This window comes from Pinus tabuliformis, chromosome 3_1 (assembly GCF_031772625.1).
Source record: "Pinus tabuliformis cultivar Carrire ecotype Pingquan chromosome 3_1, CPIR1, whole genome shotgun sequence".
NCBI lineage: Eukaryota > Viridiplantae > Streptophyta > Pinopsida > Pinales > Pinaceae > Pinus > Pinus tabuliformis.
Window position 1 is genome coordinate 685,165,371 of NC_142301.1, and position 19,755 is coordinate 685,185,125.

At 35.6% G+C, this 19,755-nt stretch overlaps 2 pseudogenes; both read right to left on the bottom strand.

The window, feature by feature from the left end:
* Positions 1-1,084: 1,084 nt before the first annotated feature.
* On the bottom strand, positions 1,085-2,001 carry LOC149188969 (putative purine permease 5 pseudogene; annotated as a pseudogene).
* Positions 2,002-2,428: 427 nt separating this feature from the next.
* LOC149188970 (putative purine permease 5 pseudogene) overlaps positions 2,429-19,755 on the bottom strand; it is a 60,184-nt pseudogene continuing 42,857 nt past the window's right edge.

Below are 19,755 nucleotides of genomic sequence, written 5' to 3' on the forward strand. Positions count from 1 at the left end.
TGCAGTTATGCATGGTCTCATTTAGCAGTCTAAAAGAGGGCAGGGTGATATAATTTTACATATCAAAGTTTTGTTGGGATTTAAATGTGCTAAATAATTGATGATGTATAGAGATAAATAAGAAATGATTTGAGAAATGGAGCTCTTATTAGGTCATTCATCTTATCAAGGGCATGTTCAACATTGAGCTTTCCTCGTGGTAGGTTGAGCTATGTGTTGTTTTAGGGTTATTTGAGATCAATGAGAGGTAGAACATGTTTATACCTCTTTTAGGTATATGATTACATTACTATATAAAGTTTAATCACTTGCACAATTTCATTCAATAGATATGACATTTTTAGATACCTGATTCTATCTTAACTATTAGTTAGTCCCATTGATTTACGCTTCAATGGTTTAATATCAATTTGAGGGTGATCAGAATGAAATCCAAATGGGGCAACATCCCATTTCCTCATTACCTTTGGTCAGTTGTCAACTTGTCAGCAATAACAACCAGAAAGGACCGGAAAGGATTTCAGAAGAAGCGAGGTAAATTGGAAAAAATTTAGATTGGACCAAATTCATAATTAGGAAACCTTAATTATAAGGATTTTCTGGTCGTCGTGCTTTTTTTCCCAGATATTTGTTTAATTGAGCTATGTTATTACTATTTTCTATCTCTTTTCTCTATTTTTTATTTCTAAATATTCATTCATCCAACCAGTTTTATATCAGGTTTTATGAAAACAAACATTGCTTAAAACATATTACAATATTAAAGAAAATTAGTAATATTAGAACATAAAGTAACATATAATTGACATCACATATTCCGAAATGTTGGACCAACACAAGGTAAACCAACGCGCATCATAAAGGTATGGAGGTCAAAAGAAAACCAACAAATCCACTGAATATAAGCACCAGTATAAAATTATGCACACAAAAATTAAAAACCAAAAGGTTTTCCATTGACACTTCATAAATATATAATTGACATCCCATATGGCGAGATGTTGGAGTAACACTGTGGTTAACCAACGAGCATCATAATGATGTGGAGGTCAAAAGAAACCCAACATATCTGCTGAATATAAATCTACTGAATATAAGCACCGATACAAAAATATGAAGAAATTTGCACAGAGGTGGAATCTAGCCATGTTTTTCCTTGTGAAACCATAACCTGTTGTTCTAGGACAAAATGAAAATATTCCCCTCCTAATATCTTAATGAAAGTAAGCTCTGATAATGCAAAAATTAGGCCATGCAATGTAGAGCCTAAAATGTTCCATATCTAGCCAGAACCATATTGGTGATGGCTTACACTAGCTAGCTTATCAGAGTTTGATTTTATGCCTATAATCACAACTACTATGGTTATAATCACCATTGAATTCAAAGTGGAAGCATTCAACTTTTTTCCCATGGTGAAATAAGAAAATATTGTAGTAAATATGAGTCATGATGAAGCAAGAAGAGAAGTAGTTGATGTAGTAAAAAATGAATAAGCCCATGCATACATTAGGTTTTCAATAGCTTTGAACAAGCCAAGTACAACATATGACACAACGAGTTTCCAACTAAGTGGTGTAGGTGAAATTCGTCTCTAGGAAAAAAGTAGAAAAAAATTGTAAGAGGCCAAGGTGCTATTTCTATCCATGACAACAACCACCTACTCTTTCCACCATCAACATAGTATAAATGAGAAAGGAGGCTAGAAGCTGGAAACACAACCAACATTGCAAAGAAGAAGAAGAGCACCCAGTGAATAGGTGTTTTCCTTTCAAAAAGCTTCCCTTTCCTAGAATAAGTCAAGCAAATTTTTGAAACTCCATAGAAAATTCTTGGTTCGTGATATATACATGCTATATCAAGATGAGTCAAATGTTAAGCACCATTCAAAGTTACAATAATATTTCAAGAATATCTCCATATTTGCAAATTTCTCCAGGGCCCGAGTTTGTTCAATGCCAAGAGAGAAAACAAACATTCAGGCAAGATTCTTTCCAACATGCTTTGAAGGTGGGGAGTGAGGATGATTAGAGTGAAATCTAGATGGGGCAACATCCCATTGTCTTGTTACCTTTTGTCACTTGTCAGCAACAACAACCATAGCTTGAGAAATCAAATCTGTCATATTTGAAATGTCACAAACATGAATCAACTCATGCCGATACAGAAGTTTCTGTAATTCCTGCTAATGATATTTCTTGTTCTAGCTCATTCCGAGAGCATGCAAGCATCAGGAAAGGACTCGAGAAGAAGCGAGGTAAAGTGGGGAAAATGATCAGCCTATAGCTTATCACATACCTTCAATACTACAAACAGATATCCATATGGAAGGGAAAGGGAATTCTTGTAAAAAATTCAAATGGAAGGCTTCACACTGTAGATGTTTCTTCATAAAAATCCTATTAGTTAGCTACTACACAGATTTGGTTTATGTGGCAGTATCATAAATATATGACCTAAATCCCCAAATCATAAGCATGCTAGAAGGAACTCTGAAACCACCCATAGGGTCATGGAAACATACAACTACTGCAATACTAGTCACAGGGACTCATATTGCGTTAAGCACTCGAGCCATCAGCGTTGATGTCAGATAAAGACTGCTATACTTCGTAGTATTCCAAGTTGGAAAGTTAAAGCCCCCATAATACGAAACTTCCCCATGTTTAAACTTCGTTGCCTCGAACTTCATAGTTGTGAAATCGTTATTGGTAATAACACCAATTAGCGTAAAAATGCAACTGAACAGTAAACATTAACGTGTTGTTCTAAGACAACATGAAAATATTCCCTTCCTAATATCTTAATAAACAAAAGCTCTGATAATGCAAAAATTAGGTCATGCAATGCAAAGCCTAAAATGTCCCATATGTATCTAGCAACATGTTGGAAATGGATTACACCAACATGCTTATTAGAGTTTGAGTTCCTATAATCACAACTGTTGTAGTTATAATCACTTTCAATTCAAAGTGGAAGCATTCAACTTTTTTCCCACTTGAAATAAGCAAATATTGTAGTAAATATGAGTGATGATGAAGTAGGAAGAGAAGCAGTTGATGCAAGCTCACGCATACATTAGCTTGTTAACAACACTGAACAAACCAAGTACAACATATGCCATAATGAGTTTCCAACAAAGTGGTGTAGGTGAAATTCCTTTTTGAAAATAAAATGGAAGTAGAAAAATAACTGGGCCAACCTTCTTCTGTTGTCCATGAGAGAAGCCACCTAATATTTCCACCATCAACATAGCATAGACAAGAAAGGAGGCTAAAAGATAGAAAAGAAACAAACATTGCAAATCTCCTTAGGAGGAAGAGCACCTAGAATATGTGTTTTCATTTAAAAAAACTTCCCCTTCCTGGAATAAGTTAAGCAACTTTCTGAAACTCCAGAGAAAGTTATGGGTTCGTGATATCTACTTGTTATATCGAGATGAGTCAAATGTTGAGCACCATTCAAATTTACAATAATATTTTAAGAATGTCTCCATATTTGCAAATTTCTCTAGGGAAATGAGTTTTTTCAATGCGAAGAGAGGAAACAAACATTCAAGCAAGACTCTCTCCAACAAGCTTTGGAGATGGGGATTGAGGGTGATCATAATGAAATATAGATGGGGCAACATCCCATTTCCTCGTTACCTTTTGTCACTTGTCAACAACAATAACCAGAGCTTGAGGAATCAAATCTATCAAATTTGAAATGCCACAGACATGAATCAACTCATGCCGATATAGGAGTTTCCGTAGTTCCTGCTAATGATATTTCTTGTTGGTTCATTCCCAGAGCATACAAACATCAGGAAAGGACTTGAGAAGAAGAGAGGTAAAGTGGAGAAAACAATCAGCTTAGAAGTTCTTCAACAGTACTTTGTTGGAAGCCTGAAAGGTGTTGCAAAGAATATTGGTGGTAAATACTTTATCCAAATCTATAGAAAATTTTTTGAGTCAAGGGTTGGGTTTTGCATATTTTAGAAAATCATAACAGGAAAAAGGAGAGTTTCAAAAATTCATAAAAGGGAAAAAGAGATAAGCGAGCAAAACTCAATTGAAAACATTGCTTATTGAAGATGGATTATCTGTGGTCTGTTTTATCCCACTACCTCTTTTTAGAGTGTTGCAATTGGCAAGTATGTTATTAAGTGATTTCATTTCACAATGGTGGTATGTTGTTCCTATCATTTCTTCTGGTGAAGTTGTCCATTTCCATGTGCCATCAAAACAAACATCCATGGATTTCTATATTTCCCATAACCTGGGTTCTCAATGGTGGAATGCCAAGTTGGTAAAAGTGGGGTGTTGTTAGAGCCCTACCAGGTTTCAAGTCTCACCTAGGATTATTATTCGATATCTCTTGGACATTATGACAAATTCTTTCATTTGCAGAGACATATTGTAAAAACTCTTAGGAAGAGAATGAAATTCAGACACAACAAGTGGAATTAATTTGAAGTCCTAACATAAACTAATGGCAGATGTGATCCTTTCTTTCGCCCTTGTGTGCACCCAATTTTCCCCTGGGAATTGTTTTGCTTTTCTCTCTGAGTAAATTTTCTCAACTCAGAGTCTATCAAAATGTAGACGTTAACATTAAGAAGAGACAATTCATGTCATTGTGCCACCATTCTCTCACCAATTGGCTTCCTCACTTTTGATTATGCATGAATGATGGAAATTGTTTTGGCAATATATTGATTTTTCCTCCTTTCTCTTGAAGACATTTCAATCCCATAGCACACATATGATAGGAGTGTCGAGCACATAGTCTTCTCTTACCTACACCATGGACTCTGTTTTTGTTCCTATTTCACCCATTCATTGGATTTTGCGTCACCAATTCTTCACAATTAAGTTAATGAAATTGGTTTTTGACTAAAAAAAATCGACACTCATGTGGAGAATTTGACAATCAAGGGACATAAGATGATGACATTTAGAAAAAGCAATAAGTCAATTACATGAATAGCCCAACAGTGCCTTTACCACAAGAGAACACATATCTATATTGGTTTCTACAATTCGCAGTTACATACTAGAGACATTTGAAAAAACACACATTATCAGTTAACATACTTCTAAAAAAGAAGATATTGATGGGATTCCTCTAACACCCATCTTTCCTAACTGTTGTACCTCAATTACACAAAGTTTAAAGAGAAATGCCAATAAAACACAAAATTGTATAAAATTTTAACTTCTTTCTTCTATACTACTTTTTCGGATTTCCTTACGACATTTCCTTTGTAACATATAGTGCAATTGCTAGTTTAATTATATTTTATTATTTAGACTCAATGTTTTACTACCCGTCTTCAAAAGCATGAACAAGCCTAATCATAGCTCTTAGATACTGTGATTCATTACATCTATACTTGCATAAGTGATAGTTAAGTGGTTAAAGCATCTCCCATATCTTAAACTAAAAGACCTCTAAACCCAACAAAACATTTTAATAAATTATTTTACAAAAATTATTGGGTTACTCCATCATGAGAAGTCGTCCATCCCATCTGCAACACAGGGACTGATAACCAAGTGCTCACGTTTGGTTAACAAAACGTTTCATAAGATTTATGGTTATTTGGGATGCTCACACATTCTATCCGCGTAGATTTCATATCCTGCGAAAAATCGCTTAAACAAACCTAACCGAAAGATCAGTTCCATATATAGAGCTTAACCAAAATATCAAATTGATAAAGGCAAGGGCATTAAGAGATCAAATCGATAAAGATAAAGGCATGGACAAATTTTAAAAGAGGAAATTGAACGTGAAGAAATTGGATGTTTCTTAGAGTTATGTTGATGTGTATATATTTAAGATAGAGTTATGTCGATTTGTATATATTTAAGATGGATTTATATTGATTATAATTTATTTGTGAAGAAATTGGATGTTTTTCAGAGTTACATTAAATTTGTATATATTTAAAATGTGTTTGTGAAGAAATTAAATGTTTCTTAGAGTTATGGTAGATTTATATATATTTAAGATGGATTTATACCGATTATAATTCATTTATTGTATGTGAACAAAATTAAGAGAGAAATAAACTGTAATGAAAAAACCAATTGAGTTAAGCACGGAGAAAAATGACAATTTGAAAAATCTTGATACAGCTTCTGAGCTTGATCGCCTAGAACTTAAGGATACATACGGTAGTCGATAGACTTGTGGAATTTTGTTGTTTTGGATTCACCATGAGATGAGGTTTTGATAACGATGAATGTTTTGGATTCACCATGAGATGAGGTTTTGATAACGACAATTAGGAGATGTGTGCTAAAAAGCCTAATAGGAAAACTTTGCCTTCATTGGATCCAGTAAAGTATGTACGTGACAAAAAAAAGTTTGGTGGATACCTTTGAAATTGAGAGGTTGTCAAGCCGAACATTCACATTTATGATAAATCTACATGTTCACGTCCATATTTCAAGAGAAATCTGACTTCTTTGGACCAAGTAGAGTATCCTTCTATTAACTCCAGCTAAAATGGGTTTAACCTTTTCTGGGAGTAGGAATTTCAAATGTGGGATTCTGCAACGATTTAAAAAAAATTGTTAACCAGAAAATACATTTTAGCTGTATTATTTGACGCGTAAATCATTCCATTGAGAGCAAAATTTGCCCGTCAAATTCCATCCTGCCTCTTGACGAGTAATGTGACACGTTTTTTAAATGAAAGTTGGCGTGTGTAGGTTTGACCTAGGCGACATAAATTTTTTTAGCATCATTGACATCATTATTTGTGTATTAAAATATTTATTTTTATAATTTAAAATTGTAAGTTTACTTACATTTTCGCAAAGTTTTTATGGTTTGGTTTGGATGACATTTAAGTTAAAGCTATAATCATTTAAAAACAAAAAATTATAATTTAAATATCATCCACTTTGATATATTATTTGTTATTAACTATAATAATATTGTTTAATAATATAATATGATTGGTTAGCAAACATAATATTTTTTTAACCTAAGAGGTAGCACCTTTGGGAGTTTGAGATCATCTAAAGATGATTAACGTTACATCATCACATTCGATGATGAATGAAAACTTGACCTAACATTTGCATTCTTTTAATCTCTCAATCATTTTTTTTTATTTGTTTTTAATGTGATATGTTTGTTTAAGTGTTATAATAATCTTATATGACTGAGTAATTTTTAGATGTTGATTTTTTAATAATAATATTATTTTATAAAATTTAAAACATTACACTCAAATTTATATTTCTCATTGTGTCACTTATTTTAATATTTTGTGTTATTATAATTGTTTTTCGTAGCAATTATATTTGATATTGTAAAAGTAGTAGTAGAGAAAAGCATGCATTAAAATGTAATATTTAATATAATTATTTTTCGAATTGTTTAAATAGGGAAAATTGAATGACAATTTCCAAATCATCTTAAAAAAACATGAAGTTAGAACGGTATTGTAAGTGGTTGGATTGAAGCATCTTGGAGCCTTCATGGTTGTTCTTAAAAGACATATAGCATTGATCATCAATATACACTACGACATGCCACAAGAGTTTTTTTCCACTAATTTTATCTTCCCATTTATTTGTGGGATTGAGTGTTGCATGTGGTTTAACTTCTTATTGTATGTTATTGTTTCCATGGTCTTGATCCTTTTGATGTCTTTATAACATAAATTTTGATGATGTCAATGTGAGTAGTGTTGGTGTCAATTTTGGTGGTGTATTTGTAATCTCTATGGTGGGTTTGATTGAATCACAATTGCAATAGCCTTTTTTTTAAACACCATGTTTTGTAATTTTTAATTAATATTTATAATTTTGGAAATGACTAATATCCTCACAAACTTTATGAGATGTAATGCACATTTATTTAATATATTTCTTAAAAATGAAGAAGAGAGTAGTCAATATAGATCCCAGTTCCTAAGAGGAATCTGTGAGGGGGAATACAGATCCCAATGCCTAAGAGGAATCTATGAGGGGGAATTGAGAAGCTCCATATATTACCTTGAATTAAATGTCTACATTTCATACTTTCTAGTTGAACTACCCAACTGCTAGTAATTATGAAGAAAATGCGAGTGATATTGAATTGCTCTAGAGGTATTGGTAATGTACCGTCTGGAGACTTTTGATTGACCACCAAGTTCAAGATGGACCGAACATTTTCATGTAGGGTAATCAATTTGGTGGGGGAGAGTGAACAACTATATGTAGAGTGTGTGGAGTGGTTAGGAATAGAGTAACAAAAAAGTGTGTTCATACTAGAAATAACTAGTGAAATAAAAAGAAAACCACACATAGGTATTGAGAGTACGAATCAAAATAAAAGGTAGAAGAAATCCCTTTGAATCACTTCAACATGTATGGATTTTTTAAATTACTTGAATGAGTAAGAAGGATAGTGTGGAAGCTTCAACCTTAACTAGAGGTCTAGGATAAGTTCTAAGTGACTTTTTTATACTAAGCATGAAAGGCGCCGAGTAAGGGGAAGTAACAAGGGGATTCTAAATTAGAGAATGACTCCCTTTGCTATGGGTAACAAGTCTTGGGTCCTTCATTTTTTGGAGGTATTTTAAAAACAAGCTCACGGAACACTTGTCAATGAAGAATCGATAGATCCATCGGAAGTAGATCTTTAGAAAACTAAGCATGATAGAAAAGTAAACATTAGGACTTAAGCAGACCAAAAAGAATGAAAACGCACCCACGAAAGTAGGAAAGGTCTGTTCAAATTTGAAACAAACATGAAGGAAAGGGACAAAGCCACGAGGATTTTGTCAAAGTGGACCAGATCAAAGGCATGATCAAAGAAACTATGTGAGGACCAGATCAATTGAGTGAGCCTATAAGGAAGATGAATAAGGACAAATCAGGCATCAATAGATGGATCTCTCAATCTACATGTTTTTCCCTTGAACTACTCTCCGTTGTTGTTTTACATGAAGAGTTTGTAGTCTACACAAAGCTCTAAATCCTATATATGAATTATAATGTTTGGTGCAGTGTGATATGGTCTAAGAGATTGCACATGTCTATATGGGTTTCTGATGTAATCGATGGGCTATAATATAATAAAAGTATTTTTTGTACCAAATTGTGTTAAGTGATTTAATCTCTACATGCCCCCTTTAAAATTTTATTTTGTATGCATTTATGAATAGTTTCCTTTGCGTTCACAAATGGTCATTTTGGTAGTGATATGGTTGCATAGGTTAGTAAGATGGTTAACTACACAAGTAATATAATAATAACTTTACTCTTTCGCCACTGATATGGATCCATTATTTCTTTCATGGTTATGGCTCACCTTGGGTGAGACGTTCCTTTTGCAATAGGGGAGTGAAAATGTCGGTGAAAGTCTAGACTACAATAACTCCCTTTGTTGGAAAACATAGGGCAAACCCTATGTCTTCATTGTTCCAATTTTTCAGCCGACAAATGGTTTCATTGTTGCGACCTTAAAATCTGAGAAGGGATCTAGATCATGCTATCTAGAATTCCTGGTCGAAGTATTCAAGAATGATGGCATGATAAGATTGACCATTTTATTTTGCAACAGGATCAAATGAGACAAAAGAGTCTATACTAGGTTAAAGAAGAGGTTTTGTATGCTGGACCTACTTGTGACCAATATGAAAAATTTTGGTTCAAGTTCCTTGAAGAATTATAGAATTGGTTAAGGTGGTTGCAAGTTAAATCAGGAGTTGGAAGTCAGCGTAGGCTCTGTAGGGACTAGTCAGAAATTGATTTAGCTGAAATGCATTGATTAGATAAAAATCTACCAAGGGTTGTTGATTTTTAGTAAAATGTGACACTAGAAGGTTATATTATTTAGCTTGCATCTGAAAACCACCAATCCTTTTCCACAGTGGAAGCAGTATTTAAGTTTTGGTTGCAGGGAATATTTTTGAAAGAGCTCCCACTTTGGATCAAAATCTTGATTGTTGAAGAAAATTTTCTACTATTCCAATAAGATAAAATTTCCTCTTAAAACCCTTAGTGCTAGGGTTGGATTTAGGGGGAGGAATGTTGTGGAGTTTTGGAAAATGAGGGGTTGTTGTGGTGGAACAAGAAGATTTGTGTAAGGAACAATATTTTAGAGTGTTTTGTAGGGCGAGGATAGCTGATGAGTGGTGAGAAAGGAAGTTGCAGAAAATTAGGCGTAGAAGAGGGGAATTACAGTGGATAGGAGAAGCAGTGATAAATTCAATGTTGCAAAGGAATAACATGGATGATCCAGAGTTGTGAGGAAAAGGACAAAATGAAGGATCTTCTTAAGGCAGAATAGGAGGTTCCAACACAAGTTTTGTGAGAACTTTGGTTGGAACAGGTAGAACCCACTCAAGGTCAGGAGGATTTCATATGCCTTTTCCATCTTTACAGTCGATTGTGATGTTTGGTGAACATATTCCAATAGATGATGATATGCACTTTGTGATGAGGTGATTATTCTTTGAAGATGAATGAGTCCCTGTTAGTGGCAGTCTGCAACATAGTGCGACAACTCCTCCTCTCCCTAAGCTTCCCCTGATATCGTATCAAAACATTGATAATTTATTTTCTAAATTAAGTAAGACTCTAAGATTACAACAATTACATTCTAGATATAGTGTTAGTAGTTATAGTGGAGGATGTAGTTCTAGTAGTGGTGTTCAGTTATTCTTAGTTGGGTTCCAAGGCATTTATAATAGTTCATCCTGGGAAAACAATCATGGACAGAAATATGGCCAAATCACTTACCGGGTACCCAAAATTTCGAAGACAAGGTTGTGAAGATGTTAAACAACATTGGTATATGTGTGAGGGTATTTGGAGGGCTAGAAAGACTCCTGATGCCAACAAGCTTATTGAGTTCCAAACTACTTTAAGATATCAGGTGTTACGATGGTTTACTTAATGGATTGATGCAAATCCTAATGCCACCATGGATATATTCAAATGATAATTTCCTCAATAATTTAAGTTACCTGAGTCTAATTAGCAAGGTCTAGTGGAATTGCTAGATATCAGGAAAAGGGAGGGAGAAGCTAGTTAGCGATGTATGCAGAGATTCAAACATTCTATGAGTAAACTATCCTATCCCATTGATCCCCATCCTCAGAGAGATTGTTTCATTAAGGCTTTGTTACTAATGACCAAGATTCCGCTATCGCAACTGAAGATTGGCACATTGTAGGAGGATTTGGAGCAAGCAATGCATATTGAAGCAATGGTAGGATACCCTCAAGATTATAAATTGGGCACTTCTTCTACTAATACTTCTATTATGGGATGTCAAAATCGAATTTCCAACCTGACTAAGAAATTGAAAGAAATTTCTCCTACGCAACCTATGAGACCTCAATTTTGGTGCATGCATTTCTAGGTTGAATGGAATCATGTAATGAAACACCCACAACTTAGGGGTTTGGGACCATCTAGCATGCTTATGAGACCTCCATCGCCACCACCACATAGTTTTGCAGTTGCATAATTTCTGCGACAATGCCTTTCCAAGGACCAACTCAATATCAAGCATTCCCACCTCATCAAGGTAGGTCTATCAACATGTTATGTGAAATCTATAGGTCTTTTAACCATTTGCCTCATTTACATCCTATTTTAAAGAGTTATTCCAATGAGTTGAACAACATATTTTGTGAATTTTGTGGATCACCCACATATCATACGGACCAATGTCGATCTTTAGATGCATTGTTGCTGGCCTACACCGCACAACTTTCTGATTCAACAAAACTCATCGAGGAAGAGGATGAGGAGCCTCAACGGGAGGAAGGAAAGGAGGAAGAGGCCAAATCATATACTATAACTTCTACCAAGAGGGTAATGTTGCGAGGGATAGTCCAATGTCGAGAATACCTTGGTGTTCACACTATCAGGTGAATACACATTCTATGGAGGATTTTCCAGAACTTATTGCATGTTGGGAAGAGTGCAACCAAATAAAGGGAGCTAATATGATTAATGTTGAACCTCGAGAAACATATCGAGTTGTGTAGCCAAATATTAACATTGTGACCAAAGGAGGGAAAAGAACTGGGACTAATATTGGAACTTCTGAGCAACCTACTATCATAAATCCAATGTCACCAAAATAATACTATGATCCTAATCAATAGAAATAATATTATTGAGACGCAACTAGACTATCTAGGAAACTCGTTTCATCTCATGATCTCCATGTTGAACAATAAGAACAAGTGTAGAATAAAATTCCTGGACCATCACATGAGATATCTCAACCAATTTTAGAATCAATCAAGTTATTTTTGTAGATTTTTAATAATGAGCAACTAAATGGTCAGTTTCATAAGAAATTAAAAGCAATTGTGAAGGATGATCCATTCTAGAAATGGACTATTTCCACTAATATTACTGAAAGGAATTCTAGGAGGGTCTGGAGAAACACGAAGAGAATAGGAAGAGAATTCTGAGTTGATGCCCATATTTCTATCTAGAACCAAGCCTGGAAGAACATATGGATAATCTAACAATGCATTTTTTGCGAGATTCGTAATGGGTAAATTATTCTCTTATGGGAGGATGCATGGAAACAACTCCAGACTCTAAATGATGACATCCATACCCCCTTGAAAAGTATAATGTGGGGTAAAGGCAAAATTATGGCATCTCAATATTGGAAACCAACCCTTCAACGAAGCGGATGGAGAGATTAGCTTAGTAAATATGAATGGTAACCCCTTTCTAACAATTTCGATTGGGATTCTTTTGAGGGGATTCTTCAGGAACACTAAATCAAGATGCATCAAGAAGATGACAAACCGAGGTGGGGTAAAAACATGGGCGGGTTCTAGAAAATCAAGGAAGCCAATAATTATTTTCCCAATCATGGACAATTGGAACAGAGTCAACATTAGATTTCTTTATGGGACAAACAACAATGGTTAAAAATAACCCTCTTTATCTGGCTGGTTCTCCATGAAAAATCCTAACTTGGGAAAATTTGTGGCGAAGAAGGTTTTCAAGACCATCTCAATGTTACCTTTGTGAGAACTAGGGAAAATTCAATACTTATCTCTTGAATTCATGTGTCTACGCTTCATCTCTATGAGAGTGGTGGGATGAAGTTTTTAAAATGACTAGGAAAAAAAAAAAAACAACAACAACAACAACAAAAACAAAACAAAACAAAAAAAAACAAAAACAAACAAACAAAAACAAACAAACAAACAAAACAAAACAAAAACAAAATAAGCAAAAAAAACAAACAAACAAACAAACAAAAAGACAAAAAACAAAACAAAAACAAAACAAAAAAAAAAAAAAAAAAAAGCAAAAACAAAAACAAAAAAACAAAAAAAAAAACTTATTTCAAGACACCGTGGAAAACTGAAGAACTCACATCACTTCTCCCCCAGTGGTCAACAGAGCCTGGAACATATTTCTAATGGTCATTTCCTGGGTAATACTAAAGAAAAGGGATGCAAGAATTTTCGCAAATTCACAGACATCAGGGGAATTTCTTCTTACCAAAATAAAGAAATAATTTGAGAATCGGTCTCTATCTCCAATATTTCTCCAATGCAAGGTCCTCTATGTTCTCAATACCTTCACATTCTTCAATTGTTACAATTGGAAAACATTCCTCTCACTGTAACCAAAAATCCCTATGCCAACTTTGATATCCCTGATACCTGGTCCCCTCCAACCATCAATGTTATCAAACTAAATTATGATGGGGCATCCAAGGGTAACCCCAGATCTGAAGGCTTTGGTGGAGTTTTTAGAAATCATGTCAAGGGTGAAATCCTATCGATTTGCTACATAAAACTACTGATAAATGCCAACAACATTGGTGAGCTTCAACAAATGAAGCATGGACTCAAAATTTCTAATGCTAGGTAATTTAGTCCGCTGATCCTTAGGGGACACTCTGTGCTAGACACATTTTCTTCCCACAAACTCCAGAAGGACACCCTAGTCAGCAAGGTTTCTGTCAACTAGACACTGGCGAAAACTCTCCAATGCATCCATCAACAGATCATCAACTTAGGAGGGGTCCACTTCTAGGCGGTCAAGAGAAAAGAAAACTATGTAGTTGACTGACTTTAAAATAAGGGAACAACTAACAGTGATGAGTTAACCTCCCATGCATGGAAAGATTTAGTTAATGCCTCTTTTCATCAAGAGTGTGAAGATCTCCACGAAAAGGACATAGATAGTTATAGCATTAACGAGCCTCCAAGCCAACCTACCAGTTCGTAGTCCACCACTAATGGATTCGTACAAGAACTTTGGAGGTTGTGAGATGAACTCCATCACTGCTACTAGGCACAATGATTTTCTTAATGTGCCTCTGATCTCAAGAATGAATGTGGATTGCAATCACTATCCCTCCCGCTCTTCCACCAAAAGGATGGATCATTCCACCCCTGGGGTTGATCTCATCGTACAAGCAACCATTTCTTGTTTTTATGTGTTTGAAACTTGATCACTACTGAGAGGGGGGGAGGTGAATCAGTAGTGAAGGCACTTATAAAATTTTCTTCAATTAATTAAACCTTTAAACCATGCATAAAATGAATCACATAAGAAAATATTAAAGAATCAAACACAAGTAAAACCATACAACCATTCAACACTTGAGACACAAATATTTTTGGTGGAAAAACCTCCTCCTAGGTAAAAAACCACCCTTACTACTGCGCTACTCAATATATTATATTAATCTTTTGAACAAATTATACATTAATTATCTTACAACCATAAGATGAAATAATTGGCTTCCTTTATAATATGTTGGCACCTACTAGTTAGGAAATCTATGTCTCTCATGGATATATGGACTACCATCTGCTGAAGGCCACAATGATCAACGATCCTCACCCAACTCACATTGGACTATCCAACTCCTATTGGATGGATAAATATGTTCCTTCTACTTAATCTGACAAATCATTGTCTACTATAAAGACTCCATGCATTCCCATCCTCCGTGTAACCACATTTCATATACTTTCAAACTAGGATCCCAATCTTCTCAACATGAACATCACAATGATAATGTATTCAAAGCACAAAGTCAAAACCCAAAATACACCACAAACTGCATCACAATCTAACCAAACATGGCATAAAATAATCTGATTAATACATCAGTTGAAACCCTCTCTGCAACAAATAAAACTACTCACAAATGAATGTTGCACTCAAACAATAAACTAAATAATATGCTAGGAGAAAACAATATCTAAATACTCCTACAATTAAAATCTATTTCACCACCTCTCTTGCTACATAAATTGTTGGCTGAAACATAACTACGTTATATACTTATACAACTACAAACTACTTCAAAAAATCTACAAAACAACTCTGACATAGATTGAACACTCTTCTCCACTCTCACACTCACTCAACACATCAAAAGTGTAACAACCCCTCCCAGGTCTACCCAAAGTAACCATGCCACCTGAGGTAAACATGAGGAGAGATGATACTACAATCAAATTCAACCTCCCATGTCACCTTAAGGAAGTAGAATTGACGAAACATCACATATAATCATCCAACATCATCAACATACCCATTAGGATACAAGTCAGCCACTCAGACAGACTGTCCCTGGGTCCCACTACTATTCTACAGCTTTTAGGCAATAGTCGCTCTCATCATATGAGCAAGGGAGCGACCAAAAACCTAAAGTCGCTCTCACAAGCATGCCTGCCAATGAATGTGGTCCATAATTTCCAGTTCTGTGCCAGCAACCCCTGGATTTGAGCCACTTTTCTACCCCAGAATCTTGGCCTTTGCATATAGCTTGTTGTAACTTTTACAAATCATTAAAAACATGATAGCCATGCTAGTCAGTCAAAATCAGCCTCAGGACTAGGCCTGAGCATCCCCAATCAGGACTGAGATTTTGTCAAACGCTTGGCATCAATGCAACCTATAGGTCTAGGATACAAGACAAAGCATAAAATACTGAAAAAACTCATGAAACATAACCAGAAGGATCACCTCCCTCTCCATTGAACTACTAAATCATCAATTAGTTCTTACATCCATCCATTTAATAGTTACAAGTAAATATATGAAATAACCATGACATGAACTAGTCATTCAACCATGGTTATAACCAACATCAAACCATATAAATATTATAGATATGAAAACCATTATATCCACATATAAATTAATGCAAAAGTAAGAGAACTTAGCTTTTATTAATGATACGAAAATTTGACTAGGTTTGGGACTTCCACGTACCACCCAACCATAGACATGGCTGAATGAAAACTCTCATTCAACCATTCACCCTGTGCTATATTCCAAGCATGAATATGGGATCTCATAGAACAACCAATCTAAGAACAATCAAGGGAATCCAGAGGTTAAACCACCTCCACCGTCATACAACTGTGATCACACAAAAACCGGTGCTCCGATCACAACCAAAGATAGCTTGGAATGACACTTGGAATCCATCACTATACTTGAGGAGTTTTCCATCTCCTTGTCTCTCAAGCTTTACCGCAATCCAAGCCGTATCACTAGGCCCTAAATCGTGACTACTCCCTAAAGCGTTACCATGTATCCGGCCAAAACCAGTCAAGGGATTCCTAGGTCTTTGGGAACAAACTTTGATAACACCTTCACCACGGATTCCAAAATCCATCTGGCAATTCCTAAGTTCAAAAACTGAAATAAACATCCCAACATAACATGGCATCTAGAAAAAGGCTAGGCTAGGCTCAAAACCATAGTCATAACCTAGCAAAACCATGCCACCGATAGCAAGAGAACCATAGACCAACATGAAAAGCCTTGCATGTCCAAACCAAATAGGAAATCACACATGTAAAAGGTTACATGAAAGTATTCCTATTGAAATTTCTTGATCATGCGTTCCTTTCCTTGTTCCTTTCTTTTTTATCCTTTCATTTCCTTTCCTTCCCTTTCCTTTGCTCCAAACTAGAGTGCTCCAAGGAAACTCTAAGTGACCAAGAGAGTGAGAGAGAGATAAAGAATAATGAGAGAGCTCTAAACTTGAACTTGACAAAAGCCATGAACTGATCCTCGGAAGCTTTTTTATGCATGAGGTCTCTAATTTCTTCATTTTCCATTATTTTCCTTCAATTTCCTCCTCACATGCAACCTGTCAGCTTTTACCTTCATTTTATCCTAATTTCCTTTATTTTCATAAATAAATGTGCCAAAAATTCCTTTTTTTCCTTTTAAGGACTTTGTCTTAGTCTTTTGCAATTTTCCTTAGCCAAAACACACATCCAGTGATGCCCACTAGTATATATTTGCCCAACATTCAGCTTGGAATAAGTGTCCCTTAACCATGGTCTTATTTTGCCTTTATTAACTTTTAATACATGAAATTTTCACGAAGGCTATTACAGAACCCTCCCCATTAGGGAAAAACATCGTCGGTGTTAAACCACACCAAGACCTCAACAAAAATGCTTAAAAGAAAACATATTGCCTATGGAGATTTATAACTTAGCTCGTTGCAATATAACCTGCTCAAAAGCAAAACATCATGACAACATGACAAGATAATAACCATACCGCTTATTGGATCTTTATAACTTATCTCATGGAGGTATTTAAATCCATATACATATACATATAAAAATATAATAAAATGAGTAAAACATATGCCAAACATAAACCAACATCAAACCAAAATTGCTTTGCCTCAACTAGAAAACAATGACGGATATAGGGCCAGCATCTCCCATGTAGCTTCTTTATGCCAAAAGTGCTTCCACTGCACTTTAACTTTCTCTATGGCTTTGTTCCTGAGCATGAGATGTTTCCACTGCAATATGCCCTAACGTTGCGACTGGAACTCTGCTTCTTGCTCCACATGAAATACAAACCAATCAATAACATGATCGACATCCTTCATATACTTCTTAGGTAATGAAATAAGGAAAACATCATGGAATTCAACTATTGGAGGCAATGCAAGTCGATATGCCATTGGTCCAATCCTCTCAAGGATTTCGAAAGGCCCACAATACTGTGGTACCAACTTGGCACATGAACCAATCCTTAAAGAGATTTTCTTGGGCTTGATGTGCAAATACACATGCTCCCCAACCTGAAACTCTTTGAACACCATATGATGATCTGCATAACTCTTTTTTCTATCCTATTATGCCTTTAGATTCTTCTTTATAACCTACATTTCCTGCTCAATGTCTGGCAACATGTTTGGTCCAATAAGTAACATGTTCACTAGATCACTCCAGCTAATGTGAGTGTTACAACTTCTTCCATACAATGCCTTGAAAGGACTCATCCCCAATGACTCTTGATAACCATTATTGTATGAAAAATCCACCAATGGTAGATACCCTTCCCATTTCCTTTTTTGGTGCATCACGTACATCCTCAGCATATCCTCTAATATCCTATTGACTATCTCTGTCTATCCACCTATCTACGGATGAGAAGTTGTGTTGAAGCCCAACTTTGTACCCAAGCCTACAAATAGTTCCTTCAAAAACTTGAAAGTGAACTTTGCATCCCTGTCTAACAATATCTTCTTTGGAACACCATGTAGCCTCACTATTTCTCTAATGAACACCTATGCTACCTCACTAGTTGAATATGTATTCTTTGCCAGAATGAAGTCGGCTATATTTCTCAAGCTGTCAACCACAACCATAATAGAATCATGTTTCTTCACTGTCCTCGGAATACTTGTGATGAAATCCATGGAAGTGACCTCCCATTTCCATTCCAGAATCACTATAGCCTATAATAAACCACCTAGATGCTTTCACTCAGCCTCTACCTGCTGACAATATAAACATCTAGCCATGAACTCAACCACTTATTTCTTCAAATTCGACAAATAATAGAACTTATTTACTGTCATCAATGTCTTCTGATATCCTGGATGACCTGAATATGGTTTCACATGAAACTCCCTCAAGATAAGCTTCTTGAGCTCATTGCAATTTGGCACATAGATCCTCTCTCGAAACCCCACCAAGACATCTGTCATGAGATGATAGTATGCATCCTAATCACCTATACCTATGCTTTGTTGTAACCTGTGTATGATCTCCATGCATTTGTCATCCCGCTCACATCCCTGCAAAATCCTATCTTATAACTCTGTCCCATAAGAGCTTATAGATGCTATATGATTTATTTGTACCTTCCTGCTAAGAGCATCCGCAACCCAATTCTCCTTCCCTTTGATGTATCTAATCTCAAAGTCAAACTCACTAAGGGCAGCCAACCATCTAGCTTGCCTGGCATTGAGATTCATCTAGTCAAACAAATAACCCAGCCCACTGTGATTGCTCATCAATGTGAACCTCTTTCCCAGAAGATAGTGTTTGCACATCTTCAATGCATGTATAATCGTTGCTAGCTCAAGATCATCTGTCAGATAGTCCTGCTCATGATCATTCATTTTTTGTGACTCATAGCACACTACATGTTCTTCTTGCATGAGAACTCCACAAAGTCCCCTTTTGGAATCATCTGTACAAACAACAAACTCCTGGTCTGTATCCACAATCTTTAGCACTAGTGCATGTGTCAACAACTACTTAAGTTGCTTAAAACTATCTTCACATTCCGCTGTCCTTTCAAACTTCTTACCTTTTTGTTGCAATGATGTGATAGGATATGTAATGCGTGAGAATGTCTTGATGAACCTCCTGTAGTAACCTACCAATCCCAGAAATGATCTCACCAAATCTACGTTCCTAGCAGTTGCCCATTCCATGATGGCCCTTATGTTTTCTAGATCTATTGCTAT